Source organism: Canis lupus, chromosome 32 (genome assembly GCF_048164855.1).
Source record: "Canis lupus baileyi chromosome 32, mCanLup2.hap1, whole genome shotgun sequence".
NCBI lineage: Eukaryota > Metazoa > Chordata > Mammalia > Carnivora > Canidae > Canis > Canis lupus.
In genome coordinates, this window is record NC_132869.1 from 9,473,529 (window position 1) to 9,497,749 (window position 24,221).

Sequence of the window (24,221 nt, forward strand, 5' to 3'; positions counted from 1 at the left end):
CACTAGACATCGTTTTAGAATCACAGCATTTCAATTTATCTCTTTGGCCTTAATTTGTATGTCACCGAAAGAGACATTAACACAAATAGAGAAAATGGTTGGAAACGCAAAGAAGAAGAAACAAGGGGCAGAACAAATTGGTGAATGGAAAACTGGCAACATCTGCATTAACTCTCCTCCAATGATAGACAGGCCTACCCTATACCTTCTTCATCTAGATGGAGGCCCACAACATTAGCTACATAGAGCCTGGGTGTCTTCCTGCAAAGCAGGCTGGGTAAATTCTTATGAAGTCAACAGTAGGGACCATGGATCCTCTTTCCATGGGATTAGCAATGAGAGGTTAAGGAGACAGAGCAGGCATTGAACTTGCTTGGTGGAGAAATATTTCTCCTGGGCTCAAACACTGTCAATTTACTGTGTAAATGTGGCAAGTTCTGCTACCTCTCCAACCTCATTTCCCTCATCTTGAAAATGTGCTTAGTAATAAACGTGATTCCACAGCTGCCACGAGGATCAGGAATAATATGTGCAAATGACACATGCAAAGTCCAAAGGACAGCCAATGGCTTACCTTCACTGTGTGTAGTTCTTATTACCCTGTTCTCCAGCTTATGGACTGCCTCAGTCATAGTGGCTCACAGTGGCTGCCTCAGTCATAGTCTAGCCACTGAGCCCACACTCCTCTCACCTAATAGTTCCAAAATGAAAGTCAAAGGCATTTTTTTTTTAAAGATTGTCTTGGGACTCAGGGAAGCCAGCTTCTGGATTTCAGCCAATCCTCAGGGTTACCTTTATTTCCAGTGCGGCCCCTACAGTGCAACTCCCTCTACGCCCTGCATCTCTGACCAAGGCCAGGGCACATGAGGGCAAACCCAGGATCATGGCACCTGCCCCACCCCCTCTACCCCCTAATTCCAGCCTATGACTGCTGCCCCAGCCTGCCCTCTGGGCTAGTCTGACCTCTGTTTTTCACTCCACAGTCTAGTTGGCATTTTTATGACCAGGGCTTGGGCAACTGGGCAAAACCTTTGGGCCAGAACTGGGTACTATTTCTGAGGAGTTTCCCTCAGTGAACTACTTGACACTCTGCTCGGTACGAGTGGGTGGTTTTGACAGCTGCAGGGAGAGGTGCCGTGTCCTGAGGTGGGATGGGTGATGAACAGGCCATAAATTCCCTGTCTGCCTGGAGCCTAAATCCGAGGGCTGTACAAGTTCTGAGGCAAGGAAATTGGAACTAGGGAGCCAGGTAAACAGACCTGAGTCAACAGGAGTGAAGAAACAGCTCTTGTGGCCCTGTCTTCTACAGCCGTTTTCAAAGCCGTTTTCAGAGAGTCATATGGCTGGCTTCTTAGGAGTCATCTCTGATTTTTATGGTTTTGTGAGGTTTGGGAAAGAAAATAAATGCAGAGTAAGGGTGGGACTCCTTACCATGGCCGGGGCAAATGCTCATAGTACATGGCACCTAGTAGAGTTTCCAGGGTGGCTAGACACTGTTGGCTCCTTCTTCATCTAGAGAAAGAAGGAAAAGGCTGCTTAGCTGCCCCACAGGTTACTGTCGGGCAGGTCTCCTGGGGAAAACTCGGTACTGCAAGTCAGAGTACCTGGATTCCAGACCCTGCTTTGCCACTTGATGATATGATTTTTTTTTTTTTTCATTTAGGCCTCCCAATTTGTCTGAATTTCAATTTCCTGAATTTACAAAATAGATATAGTATCCATATCCCACCCGCCTTAGAGGATCAAGTGAGATTATAGAAGTCAGATTTTTGGAAACCTCCTATTTTGTGAAACGGTAATTTATTAACAATAAGAAAACAATAGCTATCAATTGCTAAGTACTTTTTGGTACTTGGCACAATGCTAGCACCAAAGAAAAATGTTCAAGAAGAAGGAAAAAGTGATATTGAAGTTATTAAAACATTGAAGTTATTAAAACTTTGAAAAGTTGCTAAGATAGATCTTTTAGGTTCTCATCATAAAAAAATGTTAATTCTGTGGGTTCATGGATGTTAACTAAACTTATTCTGGTGGCCATTTCACAATGTATACATGTGTCAAGTAATTATTTTCTATATCTAAAATGAATACAATATTACATCCCAATTATATCTCAATTTAAAAAGTAATTTGAAAATAATAAAACTATCGACATTTTTTTTTAATTTGTTCTTTGATATTACACTCCTCCAGGTATGGGAATACTTACAGAGTAAGTACAGATCTTCATAAGTTCCCAGGAGGGTAAGGGTGGGAGAGTTGGGAAAGTTCACTGACTACTGGGCTCATGTCCATGCCTGGCTGGGTTGGGCAAGTGGAGCCTGGAATCTATGCTTCTCCAAGCCATGGTGGAAAGGTTATCTGGATGGGTGGGTGGGAGGCTGGCCCCTTCTGAATTGCTCAATAAATGCAATCATGTTCTGCTAGACTGAGGCCAGGATAGCATTGCTATGAGCTGCTGTGGCACGTGCAGAGGCAGAGACAAGGATAAGGAGGCAGGGAGGTGAGCATTCCTCCCTTCCAGGTCTCGCAGGCCCAAGGGTTGTGCCAGCCTTCTGTCTGCTGATGACCTTTGTCCTTCCAATCAAACTCTCTTTTGTCTTTGCTACTTTGAGGTCCTTGGAAATCCAGAGATTTCTTTCAAATATAAGGGCTATTACAATGGTCTAGGTGAGGACTCAAGGAAGCCTGCTGCAGGGCAGGAGGGTGGGGAGGGGCAGTGTGAGGAGCCTTTGTGGAAATGCAAGTGATAGGAATGAACTGCTGGGATGTGGTGGTGGTTGCTGCTCAGAGAGGCAGGGGGATGGACAGCACCAGATTTCCCGGGATCATTGGCAGGACTATGACTCTAAATCATCATTTAGTATGCTTTGTATTATAGGGTATAAAAACTGCCCCTGCCCCAACCTACAGAATGTTAACTTGACGCCAAGATGGTTGAGGCTTCCTGTCAATCAGTAACCCTGTATTTCCTTATGATATAGAAACATAAACAGCCAACAGAGGATTTCACATATTTTTTTTTTTTTAAAAGCATTTGAGCCATGTTCTCCTGTGGTCCATCCAAAGCAGTGCCACAAGACTGGCAGTGTGCAAGCAGCTGTGACAGGGGTCAGGCCCACTCCAAAGTGACTCCTGCCGCGGAGACAGGGGAAGATAACCCCACATAACTGTCCCACTCTGGCCCAAGCAGTGGGCTAGGGGCACACAACTGGTTTGACTACAGGCGCCACCCACCAATGATCTCTAAAGACTTCACCAAAACACTGCAAGAACTGACAAATGAATTCAGTAAGGTTGCAGGACACAAAATCAATATGTGGAAATCTGTTATATTTCTACACTGTAACAGTGAAGTAATAGAGAAATTAACAAATGCACCAAAAATAATTTTAAAAACTAGAAATAATCTTAACCAGGGAAGTGAAAGATCTATACTCTGAAACCTATAAAACAGTGATGAAAGAAATTGAAGATGACACAAACAAATGGAAAGATATTCCAGCCTGTGGATTGGAAGGACAAATACTGTTAAAATGTCCATACTACCCAAAGCAAGCTACAGATTTAATGCAATCCCTATCAAAATACCAAAAGCATTTCTTATAGCACTAGAACAATCTTAAAATTTGTATGGAACCACAAAAGACCCTGAATAGCCAAAGAAATCTTGAAAAAAGGAGAACAAAACTGGATGTATCACAATCCCAGATTTCAAGGTATATTACAAAGCTGTGATAATTAAAATGGTATGGTGCTGGCACAAAAATAGATGCATAGATCCAGAGAAGAGAATAGAGAGCCCAGAAATAAACTCACAATTGTATGAGCAAATAATCTTAGACAAAGGTGATGAAGGAGACAATGTGCAACAGAAAAAAGACAGTCTTTTTAATAAATGGCATTGGGAAAACTAGACAGCAACACGTAAGAAAATGAAACTGGACCAGTTTTTTTTTATACCACATGCAAAAATAAACTCCAAATGGATTAAAGATGTAAATGTGAGACGTGAAAGTATAAAAGTCCTAGAAAAGAGCACAGTAATTTCTCTGATATCTTCCATAGCAACATTTTTCTAGATATGTCTCCAGAGACAAGGTAAGCAAAAGCTAAACTATTGGGACTATGTCAAAATAAAACTATCTGCACAGCAAAGAAAGCAACCAACAAAACTAAAAGACAACCTATTGAATGGGAGAAGATATTTGCAAATGACATATCAGATAAAGGGTTAATATCTAAAATGTATAAAGTACTGATACAACTCAACACCTCAAAACCCAATAATCCAATTAAAAATGGACAGAAGAGACAGATAGACATTTCTCCAAAGAAGACATACAGACGGCCAACAGACACATGAAAATATGCTCAACATCATTCATCATCAGGGAAATACAAATTAAGACTGCAGTGAGATATCACCACACACTTGTCAGAATGGCTAAAATCCAAATGAAAGAAATAACAAGAAAATAACAAGAAATAACAAGTGTTGGTGAGGATGTGCATAAAATGGAAACCTGCACTATTGGTGAGAATGCAAAGTGGAAAAGCCACTGTGGAAAACAGTATGGGATTCCTTAAAAAATTAAAAATAGAACTACTGTATGATACAATAATGCCATTGCTGGGTATTTACCCTAAGAATATGAGAGCATCACTTCTAAAAGATACATGCACCTGTATGCTTATTGCAGCATTATTTATAATAGCTGAATTACGGACGCTGTCCAAGTGTCCATCGATAGATGGATCGGCAAAGAAGATGTGATATATATACATATATATTAGAATATTACTCAGCCATAAAAGAATGAAGTCTTGCCATTTGCAACACACAAAGAGCTAGAAATCAGAATGCTAAGTGAAACAAGGCAGTCAGAGAAAGACGAATCCCACATCATTTTACTCATATGCATATTTTAAGAAACAAAACACACAAACAAGGGAAAAAAGAGAGATGAACCAAGAGACAGCCTTTTTTTTTTTTTTTTTTTTTTTTTTTTTAAGAAACAGCCTCTTAACTGTAAAGAACAAACTGCTGATTACCTGAGGGGAGATGGGTGCGGGGGTGGGTACAACAGGTGATGGGGATGGAAGACTACACTTATCATGACGAGCACTGAGTCAAGTAGAGGAATGTGGAATCACTATATTGTACACCTGAAACTAACATTGCACTAAAATTTATTTTTTTTTAAAGATTTTATTTATTTATTCATGATAGTCACAGAGAGAGAGAGAGGGGCAGAGACACAGGCAGAGAGAGAAGCAGGCTCCATGCACCGGGAGCCTGACGTGGGATTCGATCCCGGGTCTCCAGGATCGCGCCCTGGGCCAAAGGCAGGCGCCAAACCGCTGCGCCACCCAGGGATCCCTGCACTAAAATTTAAACACAGAATAAGAGAAGGGAAAGAAAAACGTGCACTTATCTAAGTATGTCTTAAGAGTGGAAAAGGTGGAATTCCTTTCTGAAAAAATGGCTTTCTAGAGCTACTAAGATACTTGCATTCACAAAAGAGTGGATAAAAATATACCTCTGGATTGGACAAAAAGGGAGATGGAGGCCACTCGTAAGACATGATCTACACTATTACTCAGACTTGGCTCCTTTCTCTTGTGCTTCATTAGAGGCTGAACCTCATTTTCAGTTTCTCCATTTTTTTGCAGGTAAACGTTCCTTCCTCTGTTTCTCGATTAGTTCACGTCAGCCTGTTTTCCCTTTTGTTTGCATTTTGATTTTGTCTGAAGATTTTTCTTGCTTTCCTGTGGCTCTTTTTGTGATTCATTTCTACTTAGTAGGAGCAGGCTCAGGGACAACCTTGCCGACCTCTTTGGACTCTTTCTCCCCTGCCCCTTGGGCTGAATTACCCTTCTGTCAGATTGCTCTGTCAGACCGAAGTTTCCAGGAAGAGTGATGCTATAGAAATTCACACTTAGGGGAGCACAAGAAAAACAGAGAGGGCAAATAATGGCTTAAAAATATTTTGATAATCCCGTACACTTGTTTGTATAGTTGACCATGGATTTCCAAGAATGTGGTGAAGGAGGAAAGGGAGGCAAAATTTAATGGACCAGTTGTAGGAAATAAACTTGCAAAGCTAAAAAATATGATCTAGAGGCTTTAACAAAACACACTCGGGGCTGATCCTATAAATAGCTATGGCAGCATGTGGAGTTCATTAAGTCAGAGGAGTGGTTCAGGCACCTTGGAAGGTAGCTGCGAGAGCCGGCACGCTCCAGGACGCGCCCTGTCCTTTCACTCAAAGACTTTACAGATGTCAAGAGTTTCCAGGGGCTCTGTTCTTTCTGTGTCTGCCCGCAGAGGGAAGTGTGGCCACACCTTGCCCTTTGACTTGGCCTGGCTCACAGTGACCAGAACTTGGGGAACAAACGTCTGGCGTGTTAATAGATCTAGCAGAAGGATTTGGAATTGGGGTTGGTGAATTTGCCATCCTAATTTTTGTTCTCTGCTCTTTCTCATAGCTGCTTAATGTCACGCTAAAGCTGCTAGCTATATGTTAGAGGGACAATGAAAATACGATTTCTGATGTGGGATGCCACAAAAAAGTATTTTCTGGCATTAGCTCAACCCCAAAGGGGAGAGCATCCAAGTCTTCTTGCTTATCTATGTTCTTTCTTGGAAACCCAGCTAACTTCTTCCCCTTTCAGTTTTGGAGTCTTCCCTGAATTTCTTAATCTTCCCCCTTTCTTTCCTTTGACCTCTCTTGGTCTGTATCTCTTGAGCTGCAGAAAGGAAATGGGATTTCACAGACCAGACTTTATTTCAGCTGGGACCCTTGTTATTTTGAATATATTTTAGCTACCAAAGTCATATAGACAGGGCTTACTAAATGATTGGTGATTGCTATCTCATTTTTATATTTGTATTTAATTCTCACCACAACTGCATGGAGGTTTTATTATCTTTATTTTTTAATAGATGAGGAAATAGTTCAGGGGAAAAAAACATGCTTCAAATTATATGGCTTGTATGTGATAACACTGTCAGAACTGAACTTGTATTTCTAACCTATTTTGCTCTGTTGACTCCAGGTTAACTTTTCTGAACCTTAGTGTTTTCATCTTTGAACTAGAGATATTTGAATGACTGTAATGATTCAATGAGAAAGAAACCCTAAAGTGCTGAGTTAAAAATATGTGTATATGAAGGCACCTGGGTGGCTCAGTTGGTTAAGTGTCTTTGGCTTGGGTCATGATCCCAGGGTCCTGGGACTGAGCCCCACACTGGACTCCCTGCTCAGTAGGGAGTCTGTTTCTCTCTCTCCCCCTGCTCCCCACCCCCACTCATGCTTGTTCTTTCTCTCAAATAAAGTCTTTCAAAAATATGTATATGTAATCTTTTCTCCCCCACACACTTCATTCATTAGAGTTTTATCATAAGCTATCATGCATCTTCTCATGTTTAAAAATGGGATTTCTACCTAGATCCCAAATTTTCTGTATATGGTGGTTCTATCTCATATAAACTCTGTAGGTCCTAAGCTATAGCACAGTAGTGTCAAATAGCACATAAAGACAGTGGGGATGACTGGATTGTAATAATTATAGATTCTCTATCTCTCCTTTTGGATATGCCTAGTAGCCTGGCATTGTGACACACTGTTCATCCTGTGAGACGGGGCTGTCTAATCTTGTTTACCACATTCCTTTCCAAATGGAAGCTTGTGACTACAATATTACCCCTCCAGGAAATAAAGTCCATGGAACCATCAAATACATCTCCGAACTATGTGGGTATTTTCTTCAAAAATTCTTGGAAGCTCAATCTTCCTGTTAGCTATCCAAAAGTACTAGAAAAATAGGCAATAGTGGGGACCTACGAAGAGGCCAGTAAGCAAGGTATTTTTCATGTCTCTCAGCTACTTCCCTGTAATAATTATTTTTTAAGACTTTATTCATTTGAGAGATAGAGCACCTAGAGGAGAGCAGAAGCAGGTGGGACAGCAGAGGGAGAGGGAGAAGCAGGCTCCCTGCTGAGCAGGGAACCTGATGCCAATGCTGGGCTTGGACCCAGGACCCTGCGATCATGACTTGAGCAGAAGGCAGACGCTTAACTGACTGAGCTACCCAGGGACCCCAGCTGTAAAAATTTCTGGGTGTAATTTTGAGGGAAGTGTTTAAGCAAAAGATAGAGATGTGGTAAGTCAAAGATGAAAAAAGGGGAATATTCAAGGAGAGAGGTAATTAATTCCTAGCATTCATTAATTCCTAGTATTTTCCAGCAGCTTGGGATATTAGATGGTGGGAGTATGTGTGTCTATGGCAGAGGTGATCAATGGTCAGAAACCAGCGATTCTCAATCCTGGCTGCAAATAAAAATAACCTGGGAGAATTAAAAAGTGCTCAGAGCAATGGAATCGGAATCTCTTGGAATGGAGCGTAGGGAATTGATATTTAAAAAAGTCCTTCAGGTCATTCTCATGTATCTGGAGTTGAAACAACTAACCTAGGAAAGTTAACCAGACCAGGCCCGGAAATGAGCTGTTTTCTTGGTACTATCTCTGGGAGAAGTGATATAAGACTATAGTTAATCTTGAAATAAAGGGATGTGGACAATTTCAGGGACCCCCAAGAATGTACACTATGTGTATCTTTTTGGTAGAGGTGACTACTAAGTCTGTGTTGCCAACAGGTTGATTTCTTGTTAGAACCATAGGTGGAAGTCTTGGACCAAACGTCTCTACGTTCAGAGGTATTATGTAAGTGTAGACAGGATGGAGTAGCCATATCAGAAATAAGCCTTCTTTCTTTCTTTATTTTTATTTTTTATTTATTTATGATAGTCACACACACAGAGAGAGAGAGAGAGAGAGAGAGAGAGGGGCAGAGACACAGGCAGAGGGAGAAGCAGGCTCCATGCACGGGGAGCCCGACGTGGGATTCGATCCCGGGTCTCCAGGATCACACCCTGGGCCAAAGGCAAGCGCCAAACCGCTGTGCCACCCAGGGATCCCGCCTTCTTTGTTTATCCATTACAAATACATACCTCCAGAATACCTCTCTCATCCTTGGCCTTTCTTTTCTGATCTTGAAAGAAGAATGTTAATTCATCTTAGACCTTTCCTTCCTCCTGCTACTAAACCTATTCCTCTTCCACTGTGAAGAGGAGTTAACAATTTGAATTTTTCCCTTTGAAAGTTAATTCTACCAGTTTGTTAGAGCTATAAATGGCACCATGATCATTTTTGAAAGTCTTTCTAGCTGAAAGGTAGTGTGATGTCCTTCAAAAGAATAGGTAAGGATCAAACAGAATCATTTGAATCCCTCATCTGTTAATCAATTATGTGACTTTTGGCAAGTTTCTTCATCTCTGATTCTCTGTTTTATAGTCCATAAAATGGAAACAGTAGCATTTACCTTAAAAGGCTGTTGAGAGGATATGAAAATAAATGTTAAATGTACAGGCCAATACAGGCCATTGTCAGGAATAGAATGGTTGTCTGCTAGGTGTTGTACTGGTGGTTTTTTTTTTTCTTTTAGCACATTTCCTCACTTAATTTCAGAGAGGAGTAATTATGTTAAATCACTATAGGAAGAAATTATACTAAAAATACTATACTTGAAGGATATCTATTCATTCTTGAAGATCAAGCACAAATCATGCCATCTCAATGATAATCTAAATGAAATAATAATGGTAAAAACTACTGGTCCAGGGTTTGACACATAGTAGGCATGTAATAAATGTTACTTCTTTTCCTATTCTTACTCCTGTTTTATGGAATTTTCTAGGCAAGAAAGGTGATGCAGCATTATAATATTTTATGTCAGCAAAACATTATAATAATTTACATTATTGCTCTTAAACTTTAGTGACACCATAAGCTTTGAGCATTTTTTCCACTTTAGGATTTCATATCTTAGTATCTTACCCTTTGTCTAATTCCCAGATAATTCCACCCTAACAAAATTGAGCCTGTGATTCAGTCCTCCCCTCTTTTCTATCCATTGCTATTTTTCTCAGGGATTTCAGCAACCATGTTGACCTCCCAATACTCCTGCATTATGATTCTTTGTCCTTTGATTATTTCTTTTCATTCTACTATAGCTCCCTACATGCATGACTATTATTAGAAATGACTCCACTGCCAAAAAAAGAAAGAAAGAAAGAAAGAAAGAAAGAAAGAAAGAAAGAAAGAAAGAAAGAAAGAAAGAAAGAAAGAAAGAAAGAAAGAAAGAAAGAAAGAAAGAAAGAAAAAAAGGAAATGTTTCCACTGCCAAGGTCTTAATTCTATGATCTTCCTTTCTTAATAGAACCATCTTTTATTCTCTTACTTTGGATACACAATTCCCAGGTGTGGTATACAGTCTTTGAAAAGGATACAAAAGAACATTGTCAAGGGCCATATTAATCCAGAGAAATCAAGTTAGTTCTAATAACAAGCTATTTTAGATTCTCTTAAAAACCTAAAATAAGAATTCTTATTATGAATGTCAATAACTCTTGTATATACACAAATGGTGTTGAGCAATAGATGGTAATAGATGGACTCATGCAATACTAGAGCAGCAAACTTTAGAAACTCAAATCCTTTCAGTGGCTTCTGCTTGTAATTTTTTATTGAATATGACTTGGCATCATCTTCAAATTTGTTCAACCTCTGGTTTGATCTGGACTAAAGACGTTTAAGTAATCTTTCCATATTGAAAAATGGATTGAATGGAACTAAATTTAGAGGACTATAGCAAATAAAAGAATTAGAATGGAATAATTCCTTAGCCCTTACATTTCTTGTGCCCCTACTATGTGTCAGGCACTGTGCTGGTTTTGGGTGTGGAAGCTAAGATGATGAAGAGCTGGCAATCTAGTAAACAAGACAGTAGCTATCCAAAGAGGTATTGATAGCTGCTCTTTGGCTTACAGTTCTGCAGAGATAGTCACTATGTTATGGTTACAGTAGGTGGGATTTTGAGTGGATATAAGGGCTCCTAATTTAGAATGTTCTCTGCCACCTTTTATACACAGAGAACAAAGATGTCCAGAGCACCCTAATGAATTTTCAGTTTATCAGCTACTTGGCACTGAGTTTGAGTAGGTGGTAGATAGCATTTGGTGCCAGGTCAATAAGTCAGATTTATATGCCCTTTTATTTGGAATTTCCTTGGGGATCATTCCTGGAAAGGAGTTATATCCTGGGAGAATTCTAATGCAGATATGCTTAAGTCATCAGATGTCCCATTGTTACTGTGTCTTCAGGGTAGCCATTTCTGGTATTCAGAATGAAAGGAATGTGGGTATATGAAATGCTGGTGTCTGACTCTTGAATAAAAAAAAAAAGATTTGGGAAAGATGGAGGCAGCTTTGAGCTCCCCAAAAGTGATGAGGGTAGTGTTTGAACCCATTTGATCTCTTCAACTTTTCTGGTTCATCCAAGGAAACTTCTTCCAAGGGTCCTTGGAAATAACACTCATTCTATCCATAGTTTTTGAGGATGAGGTCATTAAGAAATTTTCAATCTCTTAACCTTTTTTTGGTACTCAACAGATTTGAGTGAGATTTCACTCCTTTCACTAAGGAGTGAAAACAAGAATGTACATTCTGGGTACTGAGGGGGCAGAGGAGTTATTACAAATCACTCCTAAAGAAGAATCTTCCCAACAAGGCGAGGTTTGGTGTCCTCTCCCCTAGAACGTCTTGCTAATGTGCATATTTGTAGAGTTACTGAGAGGACCCTCCAGACTCCTGAAGTGCTGGCCAGGTGGGCTTTGGTGAATACATCACTATCACACAACAGGAAATTATATCAAGTTAATCAATAATTAATATTCCAAGAGTAGTATTTGTTACCCTGACCATGTCTACATTTGGGACTCTGCTGACCTTAAAGTCATCTCTAGAAGATTCAGTCCATAGGACAGTTCTCCTAGCTTCAACTGTTTGCCTCCTCACTTCCTCAACATCTTGATGTCTGTTTGCTTAGAATTAATGGTTTCTTTTGTCCACATGCCTGTAGCCCTCTTATTTAGGACTTTTTCTGTCTTATATTCTACAGTTATTATATTCTTGTCTTGATCAACAAATGATAAGCTCTATGAAGGTTTACTTCTGTATATTTCTATAGTATTGGCATATTAAGTGCTAATTTTCTTTTATATGAAAGCATCCATTTTGTAGGAAAATGTTATTCTTTATTCTCACTAGTTCTGGCCACTTTCATCAAGGCTCCCATGACATAATATAGCAGGATTGGGGGTGGGGGCGGGAGGTGGGTCACTGTCACTGAACTACATGTTCCTCCCCATTGAAAATGCCTGTAGGCAATGTCCACAATAGCCAAACTGTGGAAGGAGCCTCGGTGTCCATCGAAAGATGAATGGATAAAGAAGATGTGGTTTATGTATACAATGGAATATTACTCAGCCATTAGATACGACAAATACCCACCATTTGCTTCGACGTGGATGGAACTGGGGGGTATTATGCTGAGTGAAATAAGTCAATCGGAGAAGGACAAACATTATATGGTCTCATTTATTTGGGGAATATAAAAATTAGTGAAAGGGAATAAAGGGGAAAGGAGAGAAAATGAGTGAAAATATCAGTGAGGGTGACAAAACATGAGAGATACCTAACTGGAAAACGAACAAGGGGTAGTAGAAAGGGAGGCGGGTGGGGGGTTGGGGTGACTGAGTGATGGGCACCGAGGGGGGCACTTGGCGGGATGAGCACCGGGTTTTATGCTATATGTTGGCGAATTGAACTCCAATAAAAAAATTTAAAAAAAAAAATAAAGAAAATGCCTGTAGATTTTGTGGATAATGTGCCGTAGAAGTTAGTGACTAGACAGAGGGTTTTTTTTACTTATCAGTTGTCTTCAGTATACCAGTTGGGAACCCTGATGTATACTTTCTTTTATACTGCCCAATTTACTAGATAATTGTTATGTGATACAAATATATTCTAAATTGGGCCTGAGCTGGGATTTAGAATTTGACTGGTAGATTTTTTTTTTTTTTGGCTCATCTGGTCTAAATTTTAAAATGTTTAAATTTAGAAAGAGGAAATAGAAGCTCTTGGCTTTTACTTGGTATTCTGTTTCTATACTTACTGCTAGTGGAGGTAACTGGAAGGTTGATTAAACCATCTTACCATCTTCATTTAGCAGGTAGGAAGGAGCCTTGTAAAACTGCCTAGAAGTCAGCAGAATAAGCCCCCAGGGGAAGAAGCAAAACTGGAGTGGAATCGGTTTTAAAATCTGAGACTTGGCTTCAAATAAAACTGACTACATGGACATTCTTATTTAATTGGAATTCTAAGTGTTTAAGTGGTTTCAGATGATGGAATCAAGAAATCTTTAATTATTTTAATGTAATGTGCCCAATCTTGTGTCTTGGTGTGTGTGTGTGTTTGGAAGGGAACTGGTGACCATTTAGAATAGTTTCTGCCAACTCTGGCAGCATTGCTGGCTAAGTCTCTGGGAGTAAGATTTGATGGTGACTGGCCTTTGGGCTGAAGAAAATTAGCCCACGTGCTATTTCCTAGTCTTATTGGCTTTAAGAGCCATCAGTAGGTTGTCCTCAAAACCAACAGAAACTGGGTCCCCTCTCTCACAGTGAGGGCTGATTTGTTTACTCCCCATTCGATGACCAAAGACACCAGTGAGAGAGAAAGTCAGGATCTCTGCCCTGACTCTCCATTAGGCTTATGGTCCATATGGTAAGTCCACATTTAGGTGTTGGAAACCCAAGAACATAGCCACCCACCATGTATCCATGGTCAATTGGCCTTTTAGTAAAAAGAGATGCTATGATTATCATGAATCTTGTTTCTTGACAACATTTACTGGCAATCTCTTGACAAATGCCCACCACCCCTAGAGATGCCTCTACTTCAACTCTTCTCCCAGTGATCTAAGGCTCATCCGAGGGAAGAGAGCTATGAGTCTCTGTGGTCCACTCTGTTTTTCAAGACTCCTTTCTCCACCTGCCTCAGAGTAGAGAAGAGGAGCCATATGGGAGATGGTATGTTTTGTCATCCTGTGTAAGTTTCTCCAAATCCAAAGGGGTTAGGAATTGGAATTGGCAGATACTTCTGTGGGTCAGACAACTGACAGGAAACTGAGCTCCTGTCACAACTGTGGCGACAACACACAACTCTGGTCAAACTCACCTGGCCCCTTATGAGGCACTGGGAACATGGTAGGCTGGCTTTTGGGCTCTACTGCTTGTTGGCTACAGGACCCTGGCACACACACACAGGCTCATATCTCTGAGCTCTTGTTTACTCATAAGCCAAAAGAAGGGGTAGTTACTTTTCTAAGGATACTTTCAACTAAAATTTTGTTAAGGTGATTAGAATTGTGGGATGAGGGAAAGAAAGGCACCCACAGGGAAAAAGTGAAGGACAATGGAATGCTAACACAAATCTCTAGGGAATGTTCAGGTCTTTCTTCATGTTTACCTTTTTACCTTCAGTTATGCTCATTGCCTCCATCACTTCTAGAATTTCTACTTACTTGCTCTGCAGCCTTTGGCAAATTGCTTAACTTCTCTAGAACTCTGTTGCTACTTCTGTAAGTTGGGAGCAATAACACCATCCATATAGAGTTGTTGATTTTGATATTTTTATTTTGAAGACAAATGGTTGTACATTTATTTTTTTAGCTGTTCTACAGTTTGTTTTTTTTAATAAATTAATTTTTTATTGGTGTTCAATTTACCAACATACAGAATAACACCCAGTGCTCATCCCGTCAAGTGCCCCCCTCAGTGCCCATCACCCATTCACCCCCACCCCCAACCCTCCTCCCCTTCCACCACCCCTAGTTCGTTTCCCAGAGTTAGGAGTCTTCCATGTTCTGTCTCCCTTTCTGATATTTCCCACACATTTCTTCTCCCTTCCCTTATATTCCCTTTCACTATTATTTATATTCCCCAAATGAATGAGAACATATAATGTTTGTCCTTCTCTGATTGACTCATTTCACTCAGATTAATACCCTCCAGTTCCATCCACGTTGAAGCAAATGGCGGGTATTTGTCATTTCTAATGGCTGAGTAATATTCCATTGTATACATAAACCACATCTTCTTTATCCATTCATCTTTCGATGGACACCGAGGCTCCTTCCACAGTTTGGCTATTGTGGACATTGCTGCTAGAAACATCGGGTGCAAGTGTCCCGGCGTTTCATTGCATCTGTATCTTTGGAGTAAATCCCCAATAGTGCAATTGCTGGGTCGTAGGGCAGGTCTATTTTTAACTCTTTGAGGAACCTCCACACAGTTTTCCAGAGTGGCTGCACCATTTCGCATTCCCACCAACAGTGCAAGAGGGTTCCCTTTTCTCTGCATCCTCTCCAACATTTGTGGTTTCCTGCTTTGTTAATTTTCCCCATTCTCACTGGTGTGAGGTGGTATCTCATTGTGGTTTTGATTTGTATTTCCCTGATGACAAGTGACGCAGAGCATTTTCTCATGCGCTTGTTGGCCATGTCTGTGTCTTCCTCTGTGAGATTTCTGTTCATGTCTTTTGCCCATTTCATGATTGGATTGTTTGTTTCTTTGGTGTTGAGTTTAAGAAGTTCTTTATAGATCTTGGAAACTAGCCCTTTATCTGATATGTCATTTGCAAATATCTTCTCCCATTCTGTAGGTTGTCTTTGAGTTTTGTTGACTGTATCCTTTGCTGTGCAAAAGCTTCTTATCTTGATGAAGTCCAATAGTTCATTTTTGCTTTTGTTTCTTTTGCCTTTGTGGATGTATCTTGCAAGAAGTTATTGTGGCCGAGTTCAAAAAGGGTGTTGCCTGTGTTCTCCTCTAGGATTTTGATGGGATCTTGTCTCACATTTAGATCTTTCATCCATTTTGAGTTTATCTTTGTGTATGGTGCAAGAGAGTGGTCTAGTTTCATTCTTCTGCATGTGGCTGTCCAATTTTCCCAGCACCATTTATTGAAGAGACGGTCTTTCTTCCAGTGGATAGTCTTTCCTTCTTTATCAAATATTAGATTACCATAAAGTTCAGGGTCCACTTCTGGGTTCTCTATTCTGTTCCATGGATCTATGTGTCTGTTTTTGTGCCAGTACCACACTGTCTTGATGACACAGCTTTGTAGTACAACCTGAAATCTGGCATTGTGATGCCCCCAGATATCGTTTTCTTTTTTAAAATTCCCCTGGCTATTCGGGGTTTTCTGATTCCACACAAATCTTAAAATAATTTGTTCTAAGTCTCTGAAGAAAGTCCATGGTATTTTGATAGGGATTGCATTAAATGTGTAAATTGCCCTGGGTAACATTGACATTTTCACAATATTAATTCTGCCAATCCATGAGCATGGAATATTTTCCCATCTCTTTGTGTCTTCCTCAATTTCTTTCAGAAGTGTTCTATAGTTTTTAGGGTATAGATCCTTTACTTCTTTGGTTAGGTTTATTCCTAGGTATCTTATGCTTTTGGGTGCAATTGTAAATGGGATTGACTCCTTAATTTCTCTTTCTTCAGTCTCATTGTTAGTGTAGAGAAATGCCATTGATTTCTGGGCATTGATTTTGTATCCTGCCACACTACCGAATTGCTGTATGAGTTCTAGCAATCTTGGGGTGGAGTCTTGTGGGTTTTCTATGTACAGTATCTTGTCATCGGCAAAGAGGGAGAGTTTGACTTCTTCTTTGCCAATTTGAATGCCTTTAATGTCTTTTTGTTGTCTGATTGCTGAGGCTAGGACTTCTGTTGAACAACACTGGTGAGAGTGGACATCCTGTCTTGTTCCTGATCTTAGGGGAAAGGCTCCCAGTGCTTCCCCATTGAGAGTGATATTTGCTGTGGGCTTTTCGTAGATGGCTTTTAAGATGTCGAGGAAAGTTCCCTCTATCCCTACACTCTGAAGAGTTTTGATCAGAAATGGATGCTGTATTTTGTCAAATGCTTTCTCTGCATCTAATGAGAGGATCATATGGTTCTTGGTTTTCCCTTGCTGATATGATGAATCACATTGATTGTTTTATGAGTGTTGAACCAGCCTTGTGTCCTGGGGATAAATCCTACTTGGTCATGGTGAATAATTTTCTTAATGTGCTGTTGGATCCTATTGGCTAGTATCTTGTTGAGAATTTTTGCATCCATGTTCATCAGGGATATTGGTCTGTAATTCTCCTTTTTGGTGGGGTCTTTGGTTTTGGAATTAAGGTGATGCTGGCCTCATAGAACGAATTTGGAAGTACTCCATCTCTTTCTATCTTTCCAAACAGCTTTAGTAGAATAGGTATGATTTCTTCTTTAAACGTTTGAAAGAATTCCCTTGGGAAGCCATCTGGCCCTGGACTTTTGTGTCTTGGGAGGTTTTTGATGACTGCTTCAATTTCCTCCCTGGTTATTGGCCTGTTCAGGTTTTCTATTTCTTCCTGTTCCAGTTTTGGTAGTTTGTGGCTTTCCAGGTGGTTGTACATTTAAAGGGCTTAGCATAGGGCATGCTCATGGAGGTGCCCAATAAATGTACATTTTCCCCACTTTCCCAGTTCTTTCCCTGAAGAATTTGCTCTAAGCTGGTGCTCTGATTAGGTGTATCCCAATTCAGACCAGAACATCACTGATACTCATCAGAGCAGGAAAATGTCAAAGCAGAGATCTGCCACATGTTCTCCATGCTTCCTGAAGCTGTGTAGATGAAAGGTTGCAAGAGACTCCAAACTGGTGCTCTTTTCCATCTCTCCAACCCCACCCCCACCCCATGCGCTCCCTATCTCCTGAATCTTAACCCTCCTTGAGGATCCGGCTCCCTGGCCCCGACCACCGTGAATTCTTTCCTGGGTTCTCTCACCAGAAGAACCTCTTCCATGTCTGAAGTCCTGTCGTCTTTACTCTCTGAAGCTACTTTTCACCTATGTTGTGAAATGTCTTCTAGATTTCCAATTGCTACTGGTATTTATAAATCCTTTTGCTATTTAACACTGTACCTTTCTTTCCTATGTCCCTTTATTTAGATGACAGATTTCTCGAGGAAGGGGGTTTGTGTTTCTACCACTCCCTGAACATGATAAGCATTCCACATGTGGGCAGAGACCCTGGCAAAAAATAAGTTTACACTTTTCATCTGTTTCCATGGTAACACTATCTCCTCTCACACCCTTACCACTATTAGTATCAAGTTTTCTCAAATAGTTGGTCATTCTGCTTTCCCTCAGAGTAGATGAGGCTTCTGAATTTGAACTTGTGGTACTTTTAGAAGGATTATTTTATTTTTCTCTTTTTACATGTAAAAATGAGACCATATTTCTTTTTTCCTTGCCTCTAGATACCTTTGTGAGGGCTCAAAGATCTAGCCCAAAACCCCTCCTCTAAGGCTTTTAAAGGTGGTTAATACGTTAATCTCTTAATAATAAGACCTTTTCTTTAAAATGAATGTCCACAACGTTCCTTGATTCCTTTCCATACTCCAAGGCCTCATCACTGTATTTCAAGAATTCTCCCAAATGAAAAATACCAGTCTTACAAATCAATCTCCACTTGACCTATTCTCCACAGTCAAATCCAAATTCCTACCTTAAAAGTTTTGCATTCCTCTAAAGCTAAATGATACAAAAATATCAAAAACAACCTTGTATTTGAATCATCCTGGTCTCTTTTTGCTCCTACTGGCTGATTCAGCAGATTGGCTCCTGGGGGGAGGCACTGGTTTCCAGCCCATTTCAAACAGACAGAGGCATCTCCAAGTGGCTTTCTCAAAGGCCAAGGACATTTTTTCGACATGGACTCTGAGCTTGTTGCCACATAAACAAATAGAAGGATTTTACTTTAGCTTCCCCAATTTTTTGGATTGACAAAAAGTGCTAAGAGAGACAGAAGCCAGTAAGGCAGCCGGGTGCAGCTAGTAGCCCAGAAGAAAGCCGGGAATTGTTGGCTCTGGCTCCATGCTCAGGGTGAGGCTGTGAGCAAGCCTCAGCCGTGAAAATGTCTGGAAAGCCTCTCGGCTGGACATTTCACGGGTAGATCCAAAGGCTGGATGATGATGTAGGAGTGAAGAGAATCTGCCAGAATTCCCTTGCTTCAATGAGTAGTTCTCACCTCTGGCTGCACACAGAAATCACCTGTGAAGCTGTTAAAAGCTGCCAGTGTCTGGGCGCCACCCCACGCCGGGTAAGTCCCAAGGATGGGTGTATCTGCAAAGATAGCCAGGGACTCTTGAATGCATCCGGTTGGAGAACCACAGACAGGATGGTGAAAAGTTAGATTTTTGTTTCAATACCTTGACTGAGTTTCCCTGTTAGTCATGATCTGTGATTCAACAGCACTATCAACCTTTTTTTTTTTTTTTTTTTTAGTTTGAGGATATTATTTTTTTTCCTTTTTGGCAAGTTATTCTTAGAGAATATTAGTAGGCTAGATCTAGCAGGGATAGTAGCAATCGCCGAGCACAAATATGGCAAATAGGCTTAATGTACAGTGACAGAGGTTCTAACAGAGGCTGCCTGAAGGCACCTGAGAAGAATGAGTGCGTGAAGGCTATCTCCTGACCCAACCGATTAAGGTTCTGTGTCACTCTTAATTAATGATGACTGCCATGTGTAAGACAGTAGCACAGTGCATAGAAGGAAATGACTCACAGAGAATATACTTGCCCAACCTCATACCACATGGCTGCTTTCTGTCTTCTTCTCATTTATTTTTTTAATTTATTTTGTTTTGAGAGAGAGAGAAAGAGGGAGAGAGAATGTGCTGTGGGAATGGGGGTGGGTTGAGGCTGAGGGAGTGGGGGAGAGATGCTCATGACTCTGAGATCATGATCTGAGCAGAAATCAAGAATCAGACACTTAACCCACTGAGCTACCCTTCTTTCTCATTTATTAAGCATGAACAACATTCTTGGCATTTAAATGACAAAGTTATGTATACTAAACACATTGAGGTATTTCAACCCAGGCAAAGTATGTAGTCATTTGCTAAATTTGAATCAATGGAAAAAGCTAACAGGGATCATTCATGCCCCAGTTCAAGCTGATGGTTTCCACTTTTCTTTGCCTTTATTTGTCTATGCAAACATGGCCAGTGTATGGAACCAAATTGGCAGCTCCAATTCAGTGGCTTGAAAACTCTTCCACTTTGCCACTTTCACATTTTGAAATCTGGGAAAGACATTTAATATCTCATGGCATTTCGGGGCTGCTGCTTTAGCCTCTCACAGGCCTCTTAGGCCTTATCTCTAGTTGCTTCCTAGTCCTGACACGTGCTTTTTTAGAGAATTAGTAGATAATGTGAGCTTCTATAGAGGAACATTGATCCCCTTCACTAAGTGTGTGTCCCTAAACACAGCCATAGATTTCTGACTCTCTGATGAGGCCATCACCCCACTTCAAGACACATTTTTTGCCCCTTGATTTCTGGCTAGCCTGGGAGGATTACTTCACTGACCCCTTTCAGTTCTGTTTCGAAAATCCACATGGCTCTCCTGTCTTTGGACATGCCTCAGCTTTTTTATCTTCTTTGGCAGATATTTATCCCAAGAAAAGATCTTGGGGTCTGAGGTGCAGCACACAGTAATGAATTACCTGCTAAGATCAGAAAAATTTCCAAACTTAAGCCTCCTGACCAGCTATGAGGAATTTAGGGCAAAGAGCCACTCTCCTCAATTGAGCCCAACAAATATTTTCCCTAAATGTTATATTCAGTTCAGTTGATCATTACTACATATGTGACTCTCTACTTTGCAAGCTTAATAGTTTAGAGTAAGTTCTATTTCTTTAAAAAGCTATGCCAGTATATGCATGTTTATATCTTTTTCAAAATATTTTATTTATTTATTCATGAAAGACATAGAGAGAGAGGCAGAGACACAGGCAGAGAGAGAAGCAGGCTTCATGCAGGGAGCCCAATGTGGGACTTGATCCTCGGACTCCGGGATCACACCCTGAGCCAAAGGCAGATGCTCAACCGCTGAGCCACCCAGGCGTCTCACATGTTTATATCTTTACAGAAAATGGCCTAGAGTATGATGAGCCACACTTCATTTGTAGGAGTTGGGGGCCTTGGAGTGAGCTTTATTTTCCACTTTGTACACATCAGTGTTGTTGGATTTTTTGTTTTTCAGCAATTAAGGACATATTTTCCCACTGGAAAATAAAACCATTAAGTAAGTCTAAGGGAAATAAAACTGTGTTCATAAAATCTTAGAGATGAAGTGACCTCAGAGTTCATTTAATCCTTTGATTCAAAATCTTCCATGAATCTTTGTCAAATTTATTATACAGTTGTGTGTCTGTGTATGTGTGTGTGTGCATATGCACTAGTGTAAGGCTGCCAATCAATCGTCTTTTCTTAGGAAGAAACTTCTTTATTCTGATTTATTTCTCTTTTACATTTGTTTATGAAATAATAGTGAAAATGTGATTTTTTAAATCTTTACTTGGTATAATAAATAATTGGGGGCTCAATGTCAGTTCTTAAAACTTTAGATACTTATGGGTTTATTAACATTAGTCTTGGGCAGCCCGGGTGGCTCAGTGGTTTAGCGTAGCCTTCGGCCCAGGACGTGATCCTGGGGACCGGGAATCGAGTCTTGCGTTGGGCTCTCTGCACGGGGCCTACTTCTCCCTCTACCTGTGTCTCTGCTCTCTCTCTCTCAGTGTCTCTCATGAATAGATAAATAAAATCTTTAAAAAAATTAGTCTTGAAATTCCTCATGTTATCAACTCTTCTATTTTATTGATGATAGAACCAAGGCTCAGGGACTTGTAGAGTATTCATGACAACTGACTTACGGTATTCTGTTCAATACATCACTCCGTCTCTCAATTTAAAAAAACATTCATTCATACAGCACTGGCTTACTAAGCATATAACACTTATTATACTAGGTGTTAGGGATAAGTAGGAATAAATAGAAATATTCTTCTGGAACTTATAGTGTAATGTAAGGGCTAACAGCATTAGTTCACATACCATATATAAATCATTAAAATCCTTTTCCTTTTTGGTAAGTAAATGAGCCTTATACTGTCTTATTGATTATATATCATCATTTCTTTACATGTAGTTCATTACTGTTCTTTACAGTAGACATCTTGCTTTGTCCATAATATTGACACTTTGTCTTGCTCTGGGGCCATGCAAGAATTTCAAATGTTTTTAAAAGTTAGGCACAACAAATGCATGTTCATTGTAAAATATTTAAGCAGTATTTAAATATACAGAAAAATAAATGGGACTCTGCTTTCATTGCTCACAATTCTCTAATGCTGCTCCAGTCTTTGGAGTTGAATAGCTTTGGGGCTGTTCCTCCAGAGTATTTTCTATAGAGTTTAATACACAGATTTCAGGTTACTTCTTTTTGTTATGTAGTTTTTCTTATGTAATTATCTATTTTCTTGCAGAGTGAACTCTATCCCAGTTAGAGGGATCCTATCATTTATGAAAATATGACCATTAACCATCCCTTTATAAGTTTTGTCTAAATACAGACCCCTCTCAATTTAAAAACAAGTTATATTTAAAAGATTTCTATTTTATAAACTGACCGGAACTCAGAATGGGTTCTCTCAAAAAATGAGTTTCAAATATGTTTTACACAGTGGATGCTGCAGCACAAGAAAAAAGGTCAATATGGAAAAGAAACATTTAAAGGGTATTTACCATGTATGAAAAACCCTATTAAGAACTTTCCATTATTTCATTTACCCTTTGCAACATTTTTGTTAGGGTGATTAATATTCTGAACTGTACAGATAATGCGATTGATGTTTAAAGTAATGAAGTAACTTGCCCATTGTCATGTAAGTTGTAAATGTCAGTGCTGAGAGTCAGCTGTTTGATCCCTAAGCACATGGACCTTCCAGACTCTGGAAGTTGGTTTAATAGGGGAAAGGTACACACATAGACACATATTCAGCCTCAGGAAGTCATGTGCTTTTTGCTTTCTCCTGTTTTGGTGGTCCTGGAAAGAAAGAGTAGGAGCTGGAAAGCTAGAATCTTTGGTTCCATTATACTTTATTCATACCCCAATTGGTGACTGTCAGACCCATTGATTGACATATTGGCTATTGCTCTCTGTATGTTTTTGGGCTTCGATAGCCAGCCAGTAAACATGCTGCTGAGAATTCTGCTTTTCCCCTCTAGATCTACTCTCTAGCTTCATCCTACTTTGAGCCTTGTGAGACTAACCTCCTTGGACTCCATCAACTAGCTGACTCCCCTTCCTCTGGCTTCTGATTGGGTTTGTCCACTGGGAGGCATCAACAGGTGATCAGAAGGTATGAGGGAAGCAATGTCAGGGCTCTTAGTTCTTGATCTTCCTTCCCATCACTCTTCGCAGTGGCTGCATTCCTATACCAAGAGCCACAGCTTCTGCTAGATGGCCTTCTGTACACCTTCAGCCTTAAGTTCCAGCAAATGTTCATCCTGGGTACCTTCAAGCCAAGGGTGGTAACAACATTCTACTCTTGCTAGCAGTATTTTACCATTTCCTGTTGGTAACAACTTGCCCACACTCTTGTCAATGTCCCTTCTTTAAACTCTCTTTTGTTTTCTCTTTTGAGCATACCATCTGTTTGCTGCTGGAAAACTAGCTGATCCAGTAAATGAAACCAGGATTTGCTACCGAAAACAGATCTCCAAAATGGGATTCTGTGATTAGGTTGCTCGTGTATTTGATGAGAGCACAGATTATCTCCTTGCCAAGGTAGAATGCATAACAAAGTATGTGATAGAATAATAGTCACTCAAATTTCAACAGCTGTTGCATGAGGTGGTGTGCAGGTGAAAGGCAGAGATCATGTGACTGTGGCATGCATTCTTTTGTCAGATGATTTAGATTACATAGATTGTGGCGTAGGCTGGTTACTTAAGAAGCCCAGAGAACATAAACAGAGAAAAGGACAAATTATCAACCTTGGATATTCAAATCAGGGAAGAGGCTGAAAGTCAATAGCCTCTTTGGAAGTATTCAATGAATCTTTTACCTCTGTAGCTGCAAAGCAAATATATATAACTCAGCATAGCTTTTAAAGAATCTCTTATCTAGTTACAGGGCAAAAATGATTGAAGATCATCTGTGGCTAAATATATGTCCTATCTCCATCCATCCTTCCCCTACTACATAGATTTTGAGGGGACTGCAATATCACAAAATAAGAAGTGCATATGCTGAGGCTTCAGATACCTGGGATTGACTCTCAACTATGACAGTAACCCCCAAATGGCACTGAGCAAACTGCTTAATCACTGGGAGAGATAAGTTGCTGTGTCAATAAATGTGCAAT

General features: G+C 40.2%; 1 long non-coding RNA gene across 1 annotated transcript in view; it reads right to left on the reverse strand.

Annotated features, from left to right (window-relative positions):
* Window positions 1–24,221, reverse strand: part of LOC140622995 (uncharacterized) — a 69,599-nt gene that overhangs the window by 19,015 nt on the left and 26,363 nt on the right. The window lies entirely within an intron of this gene.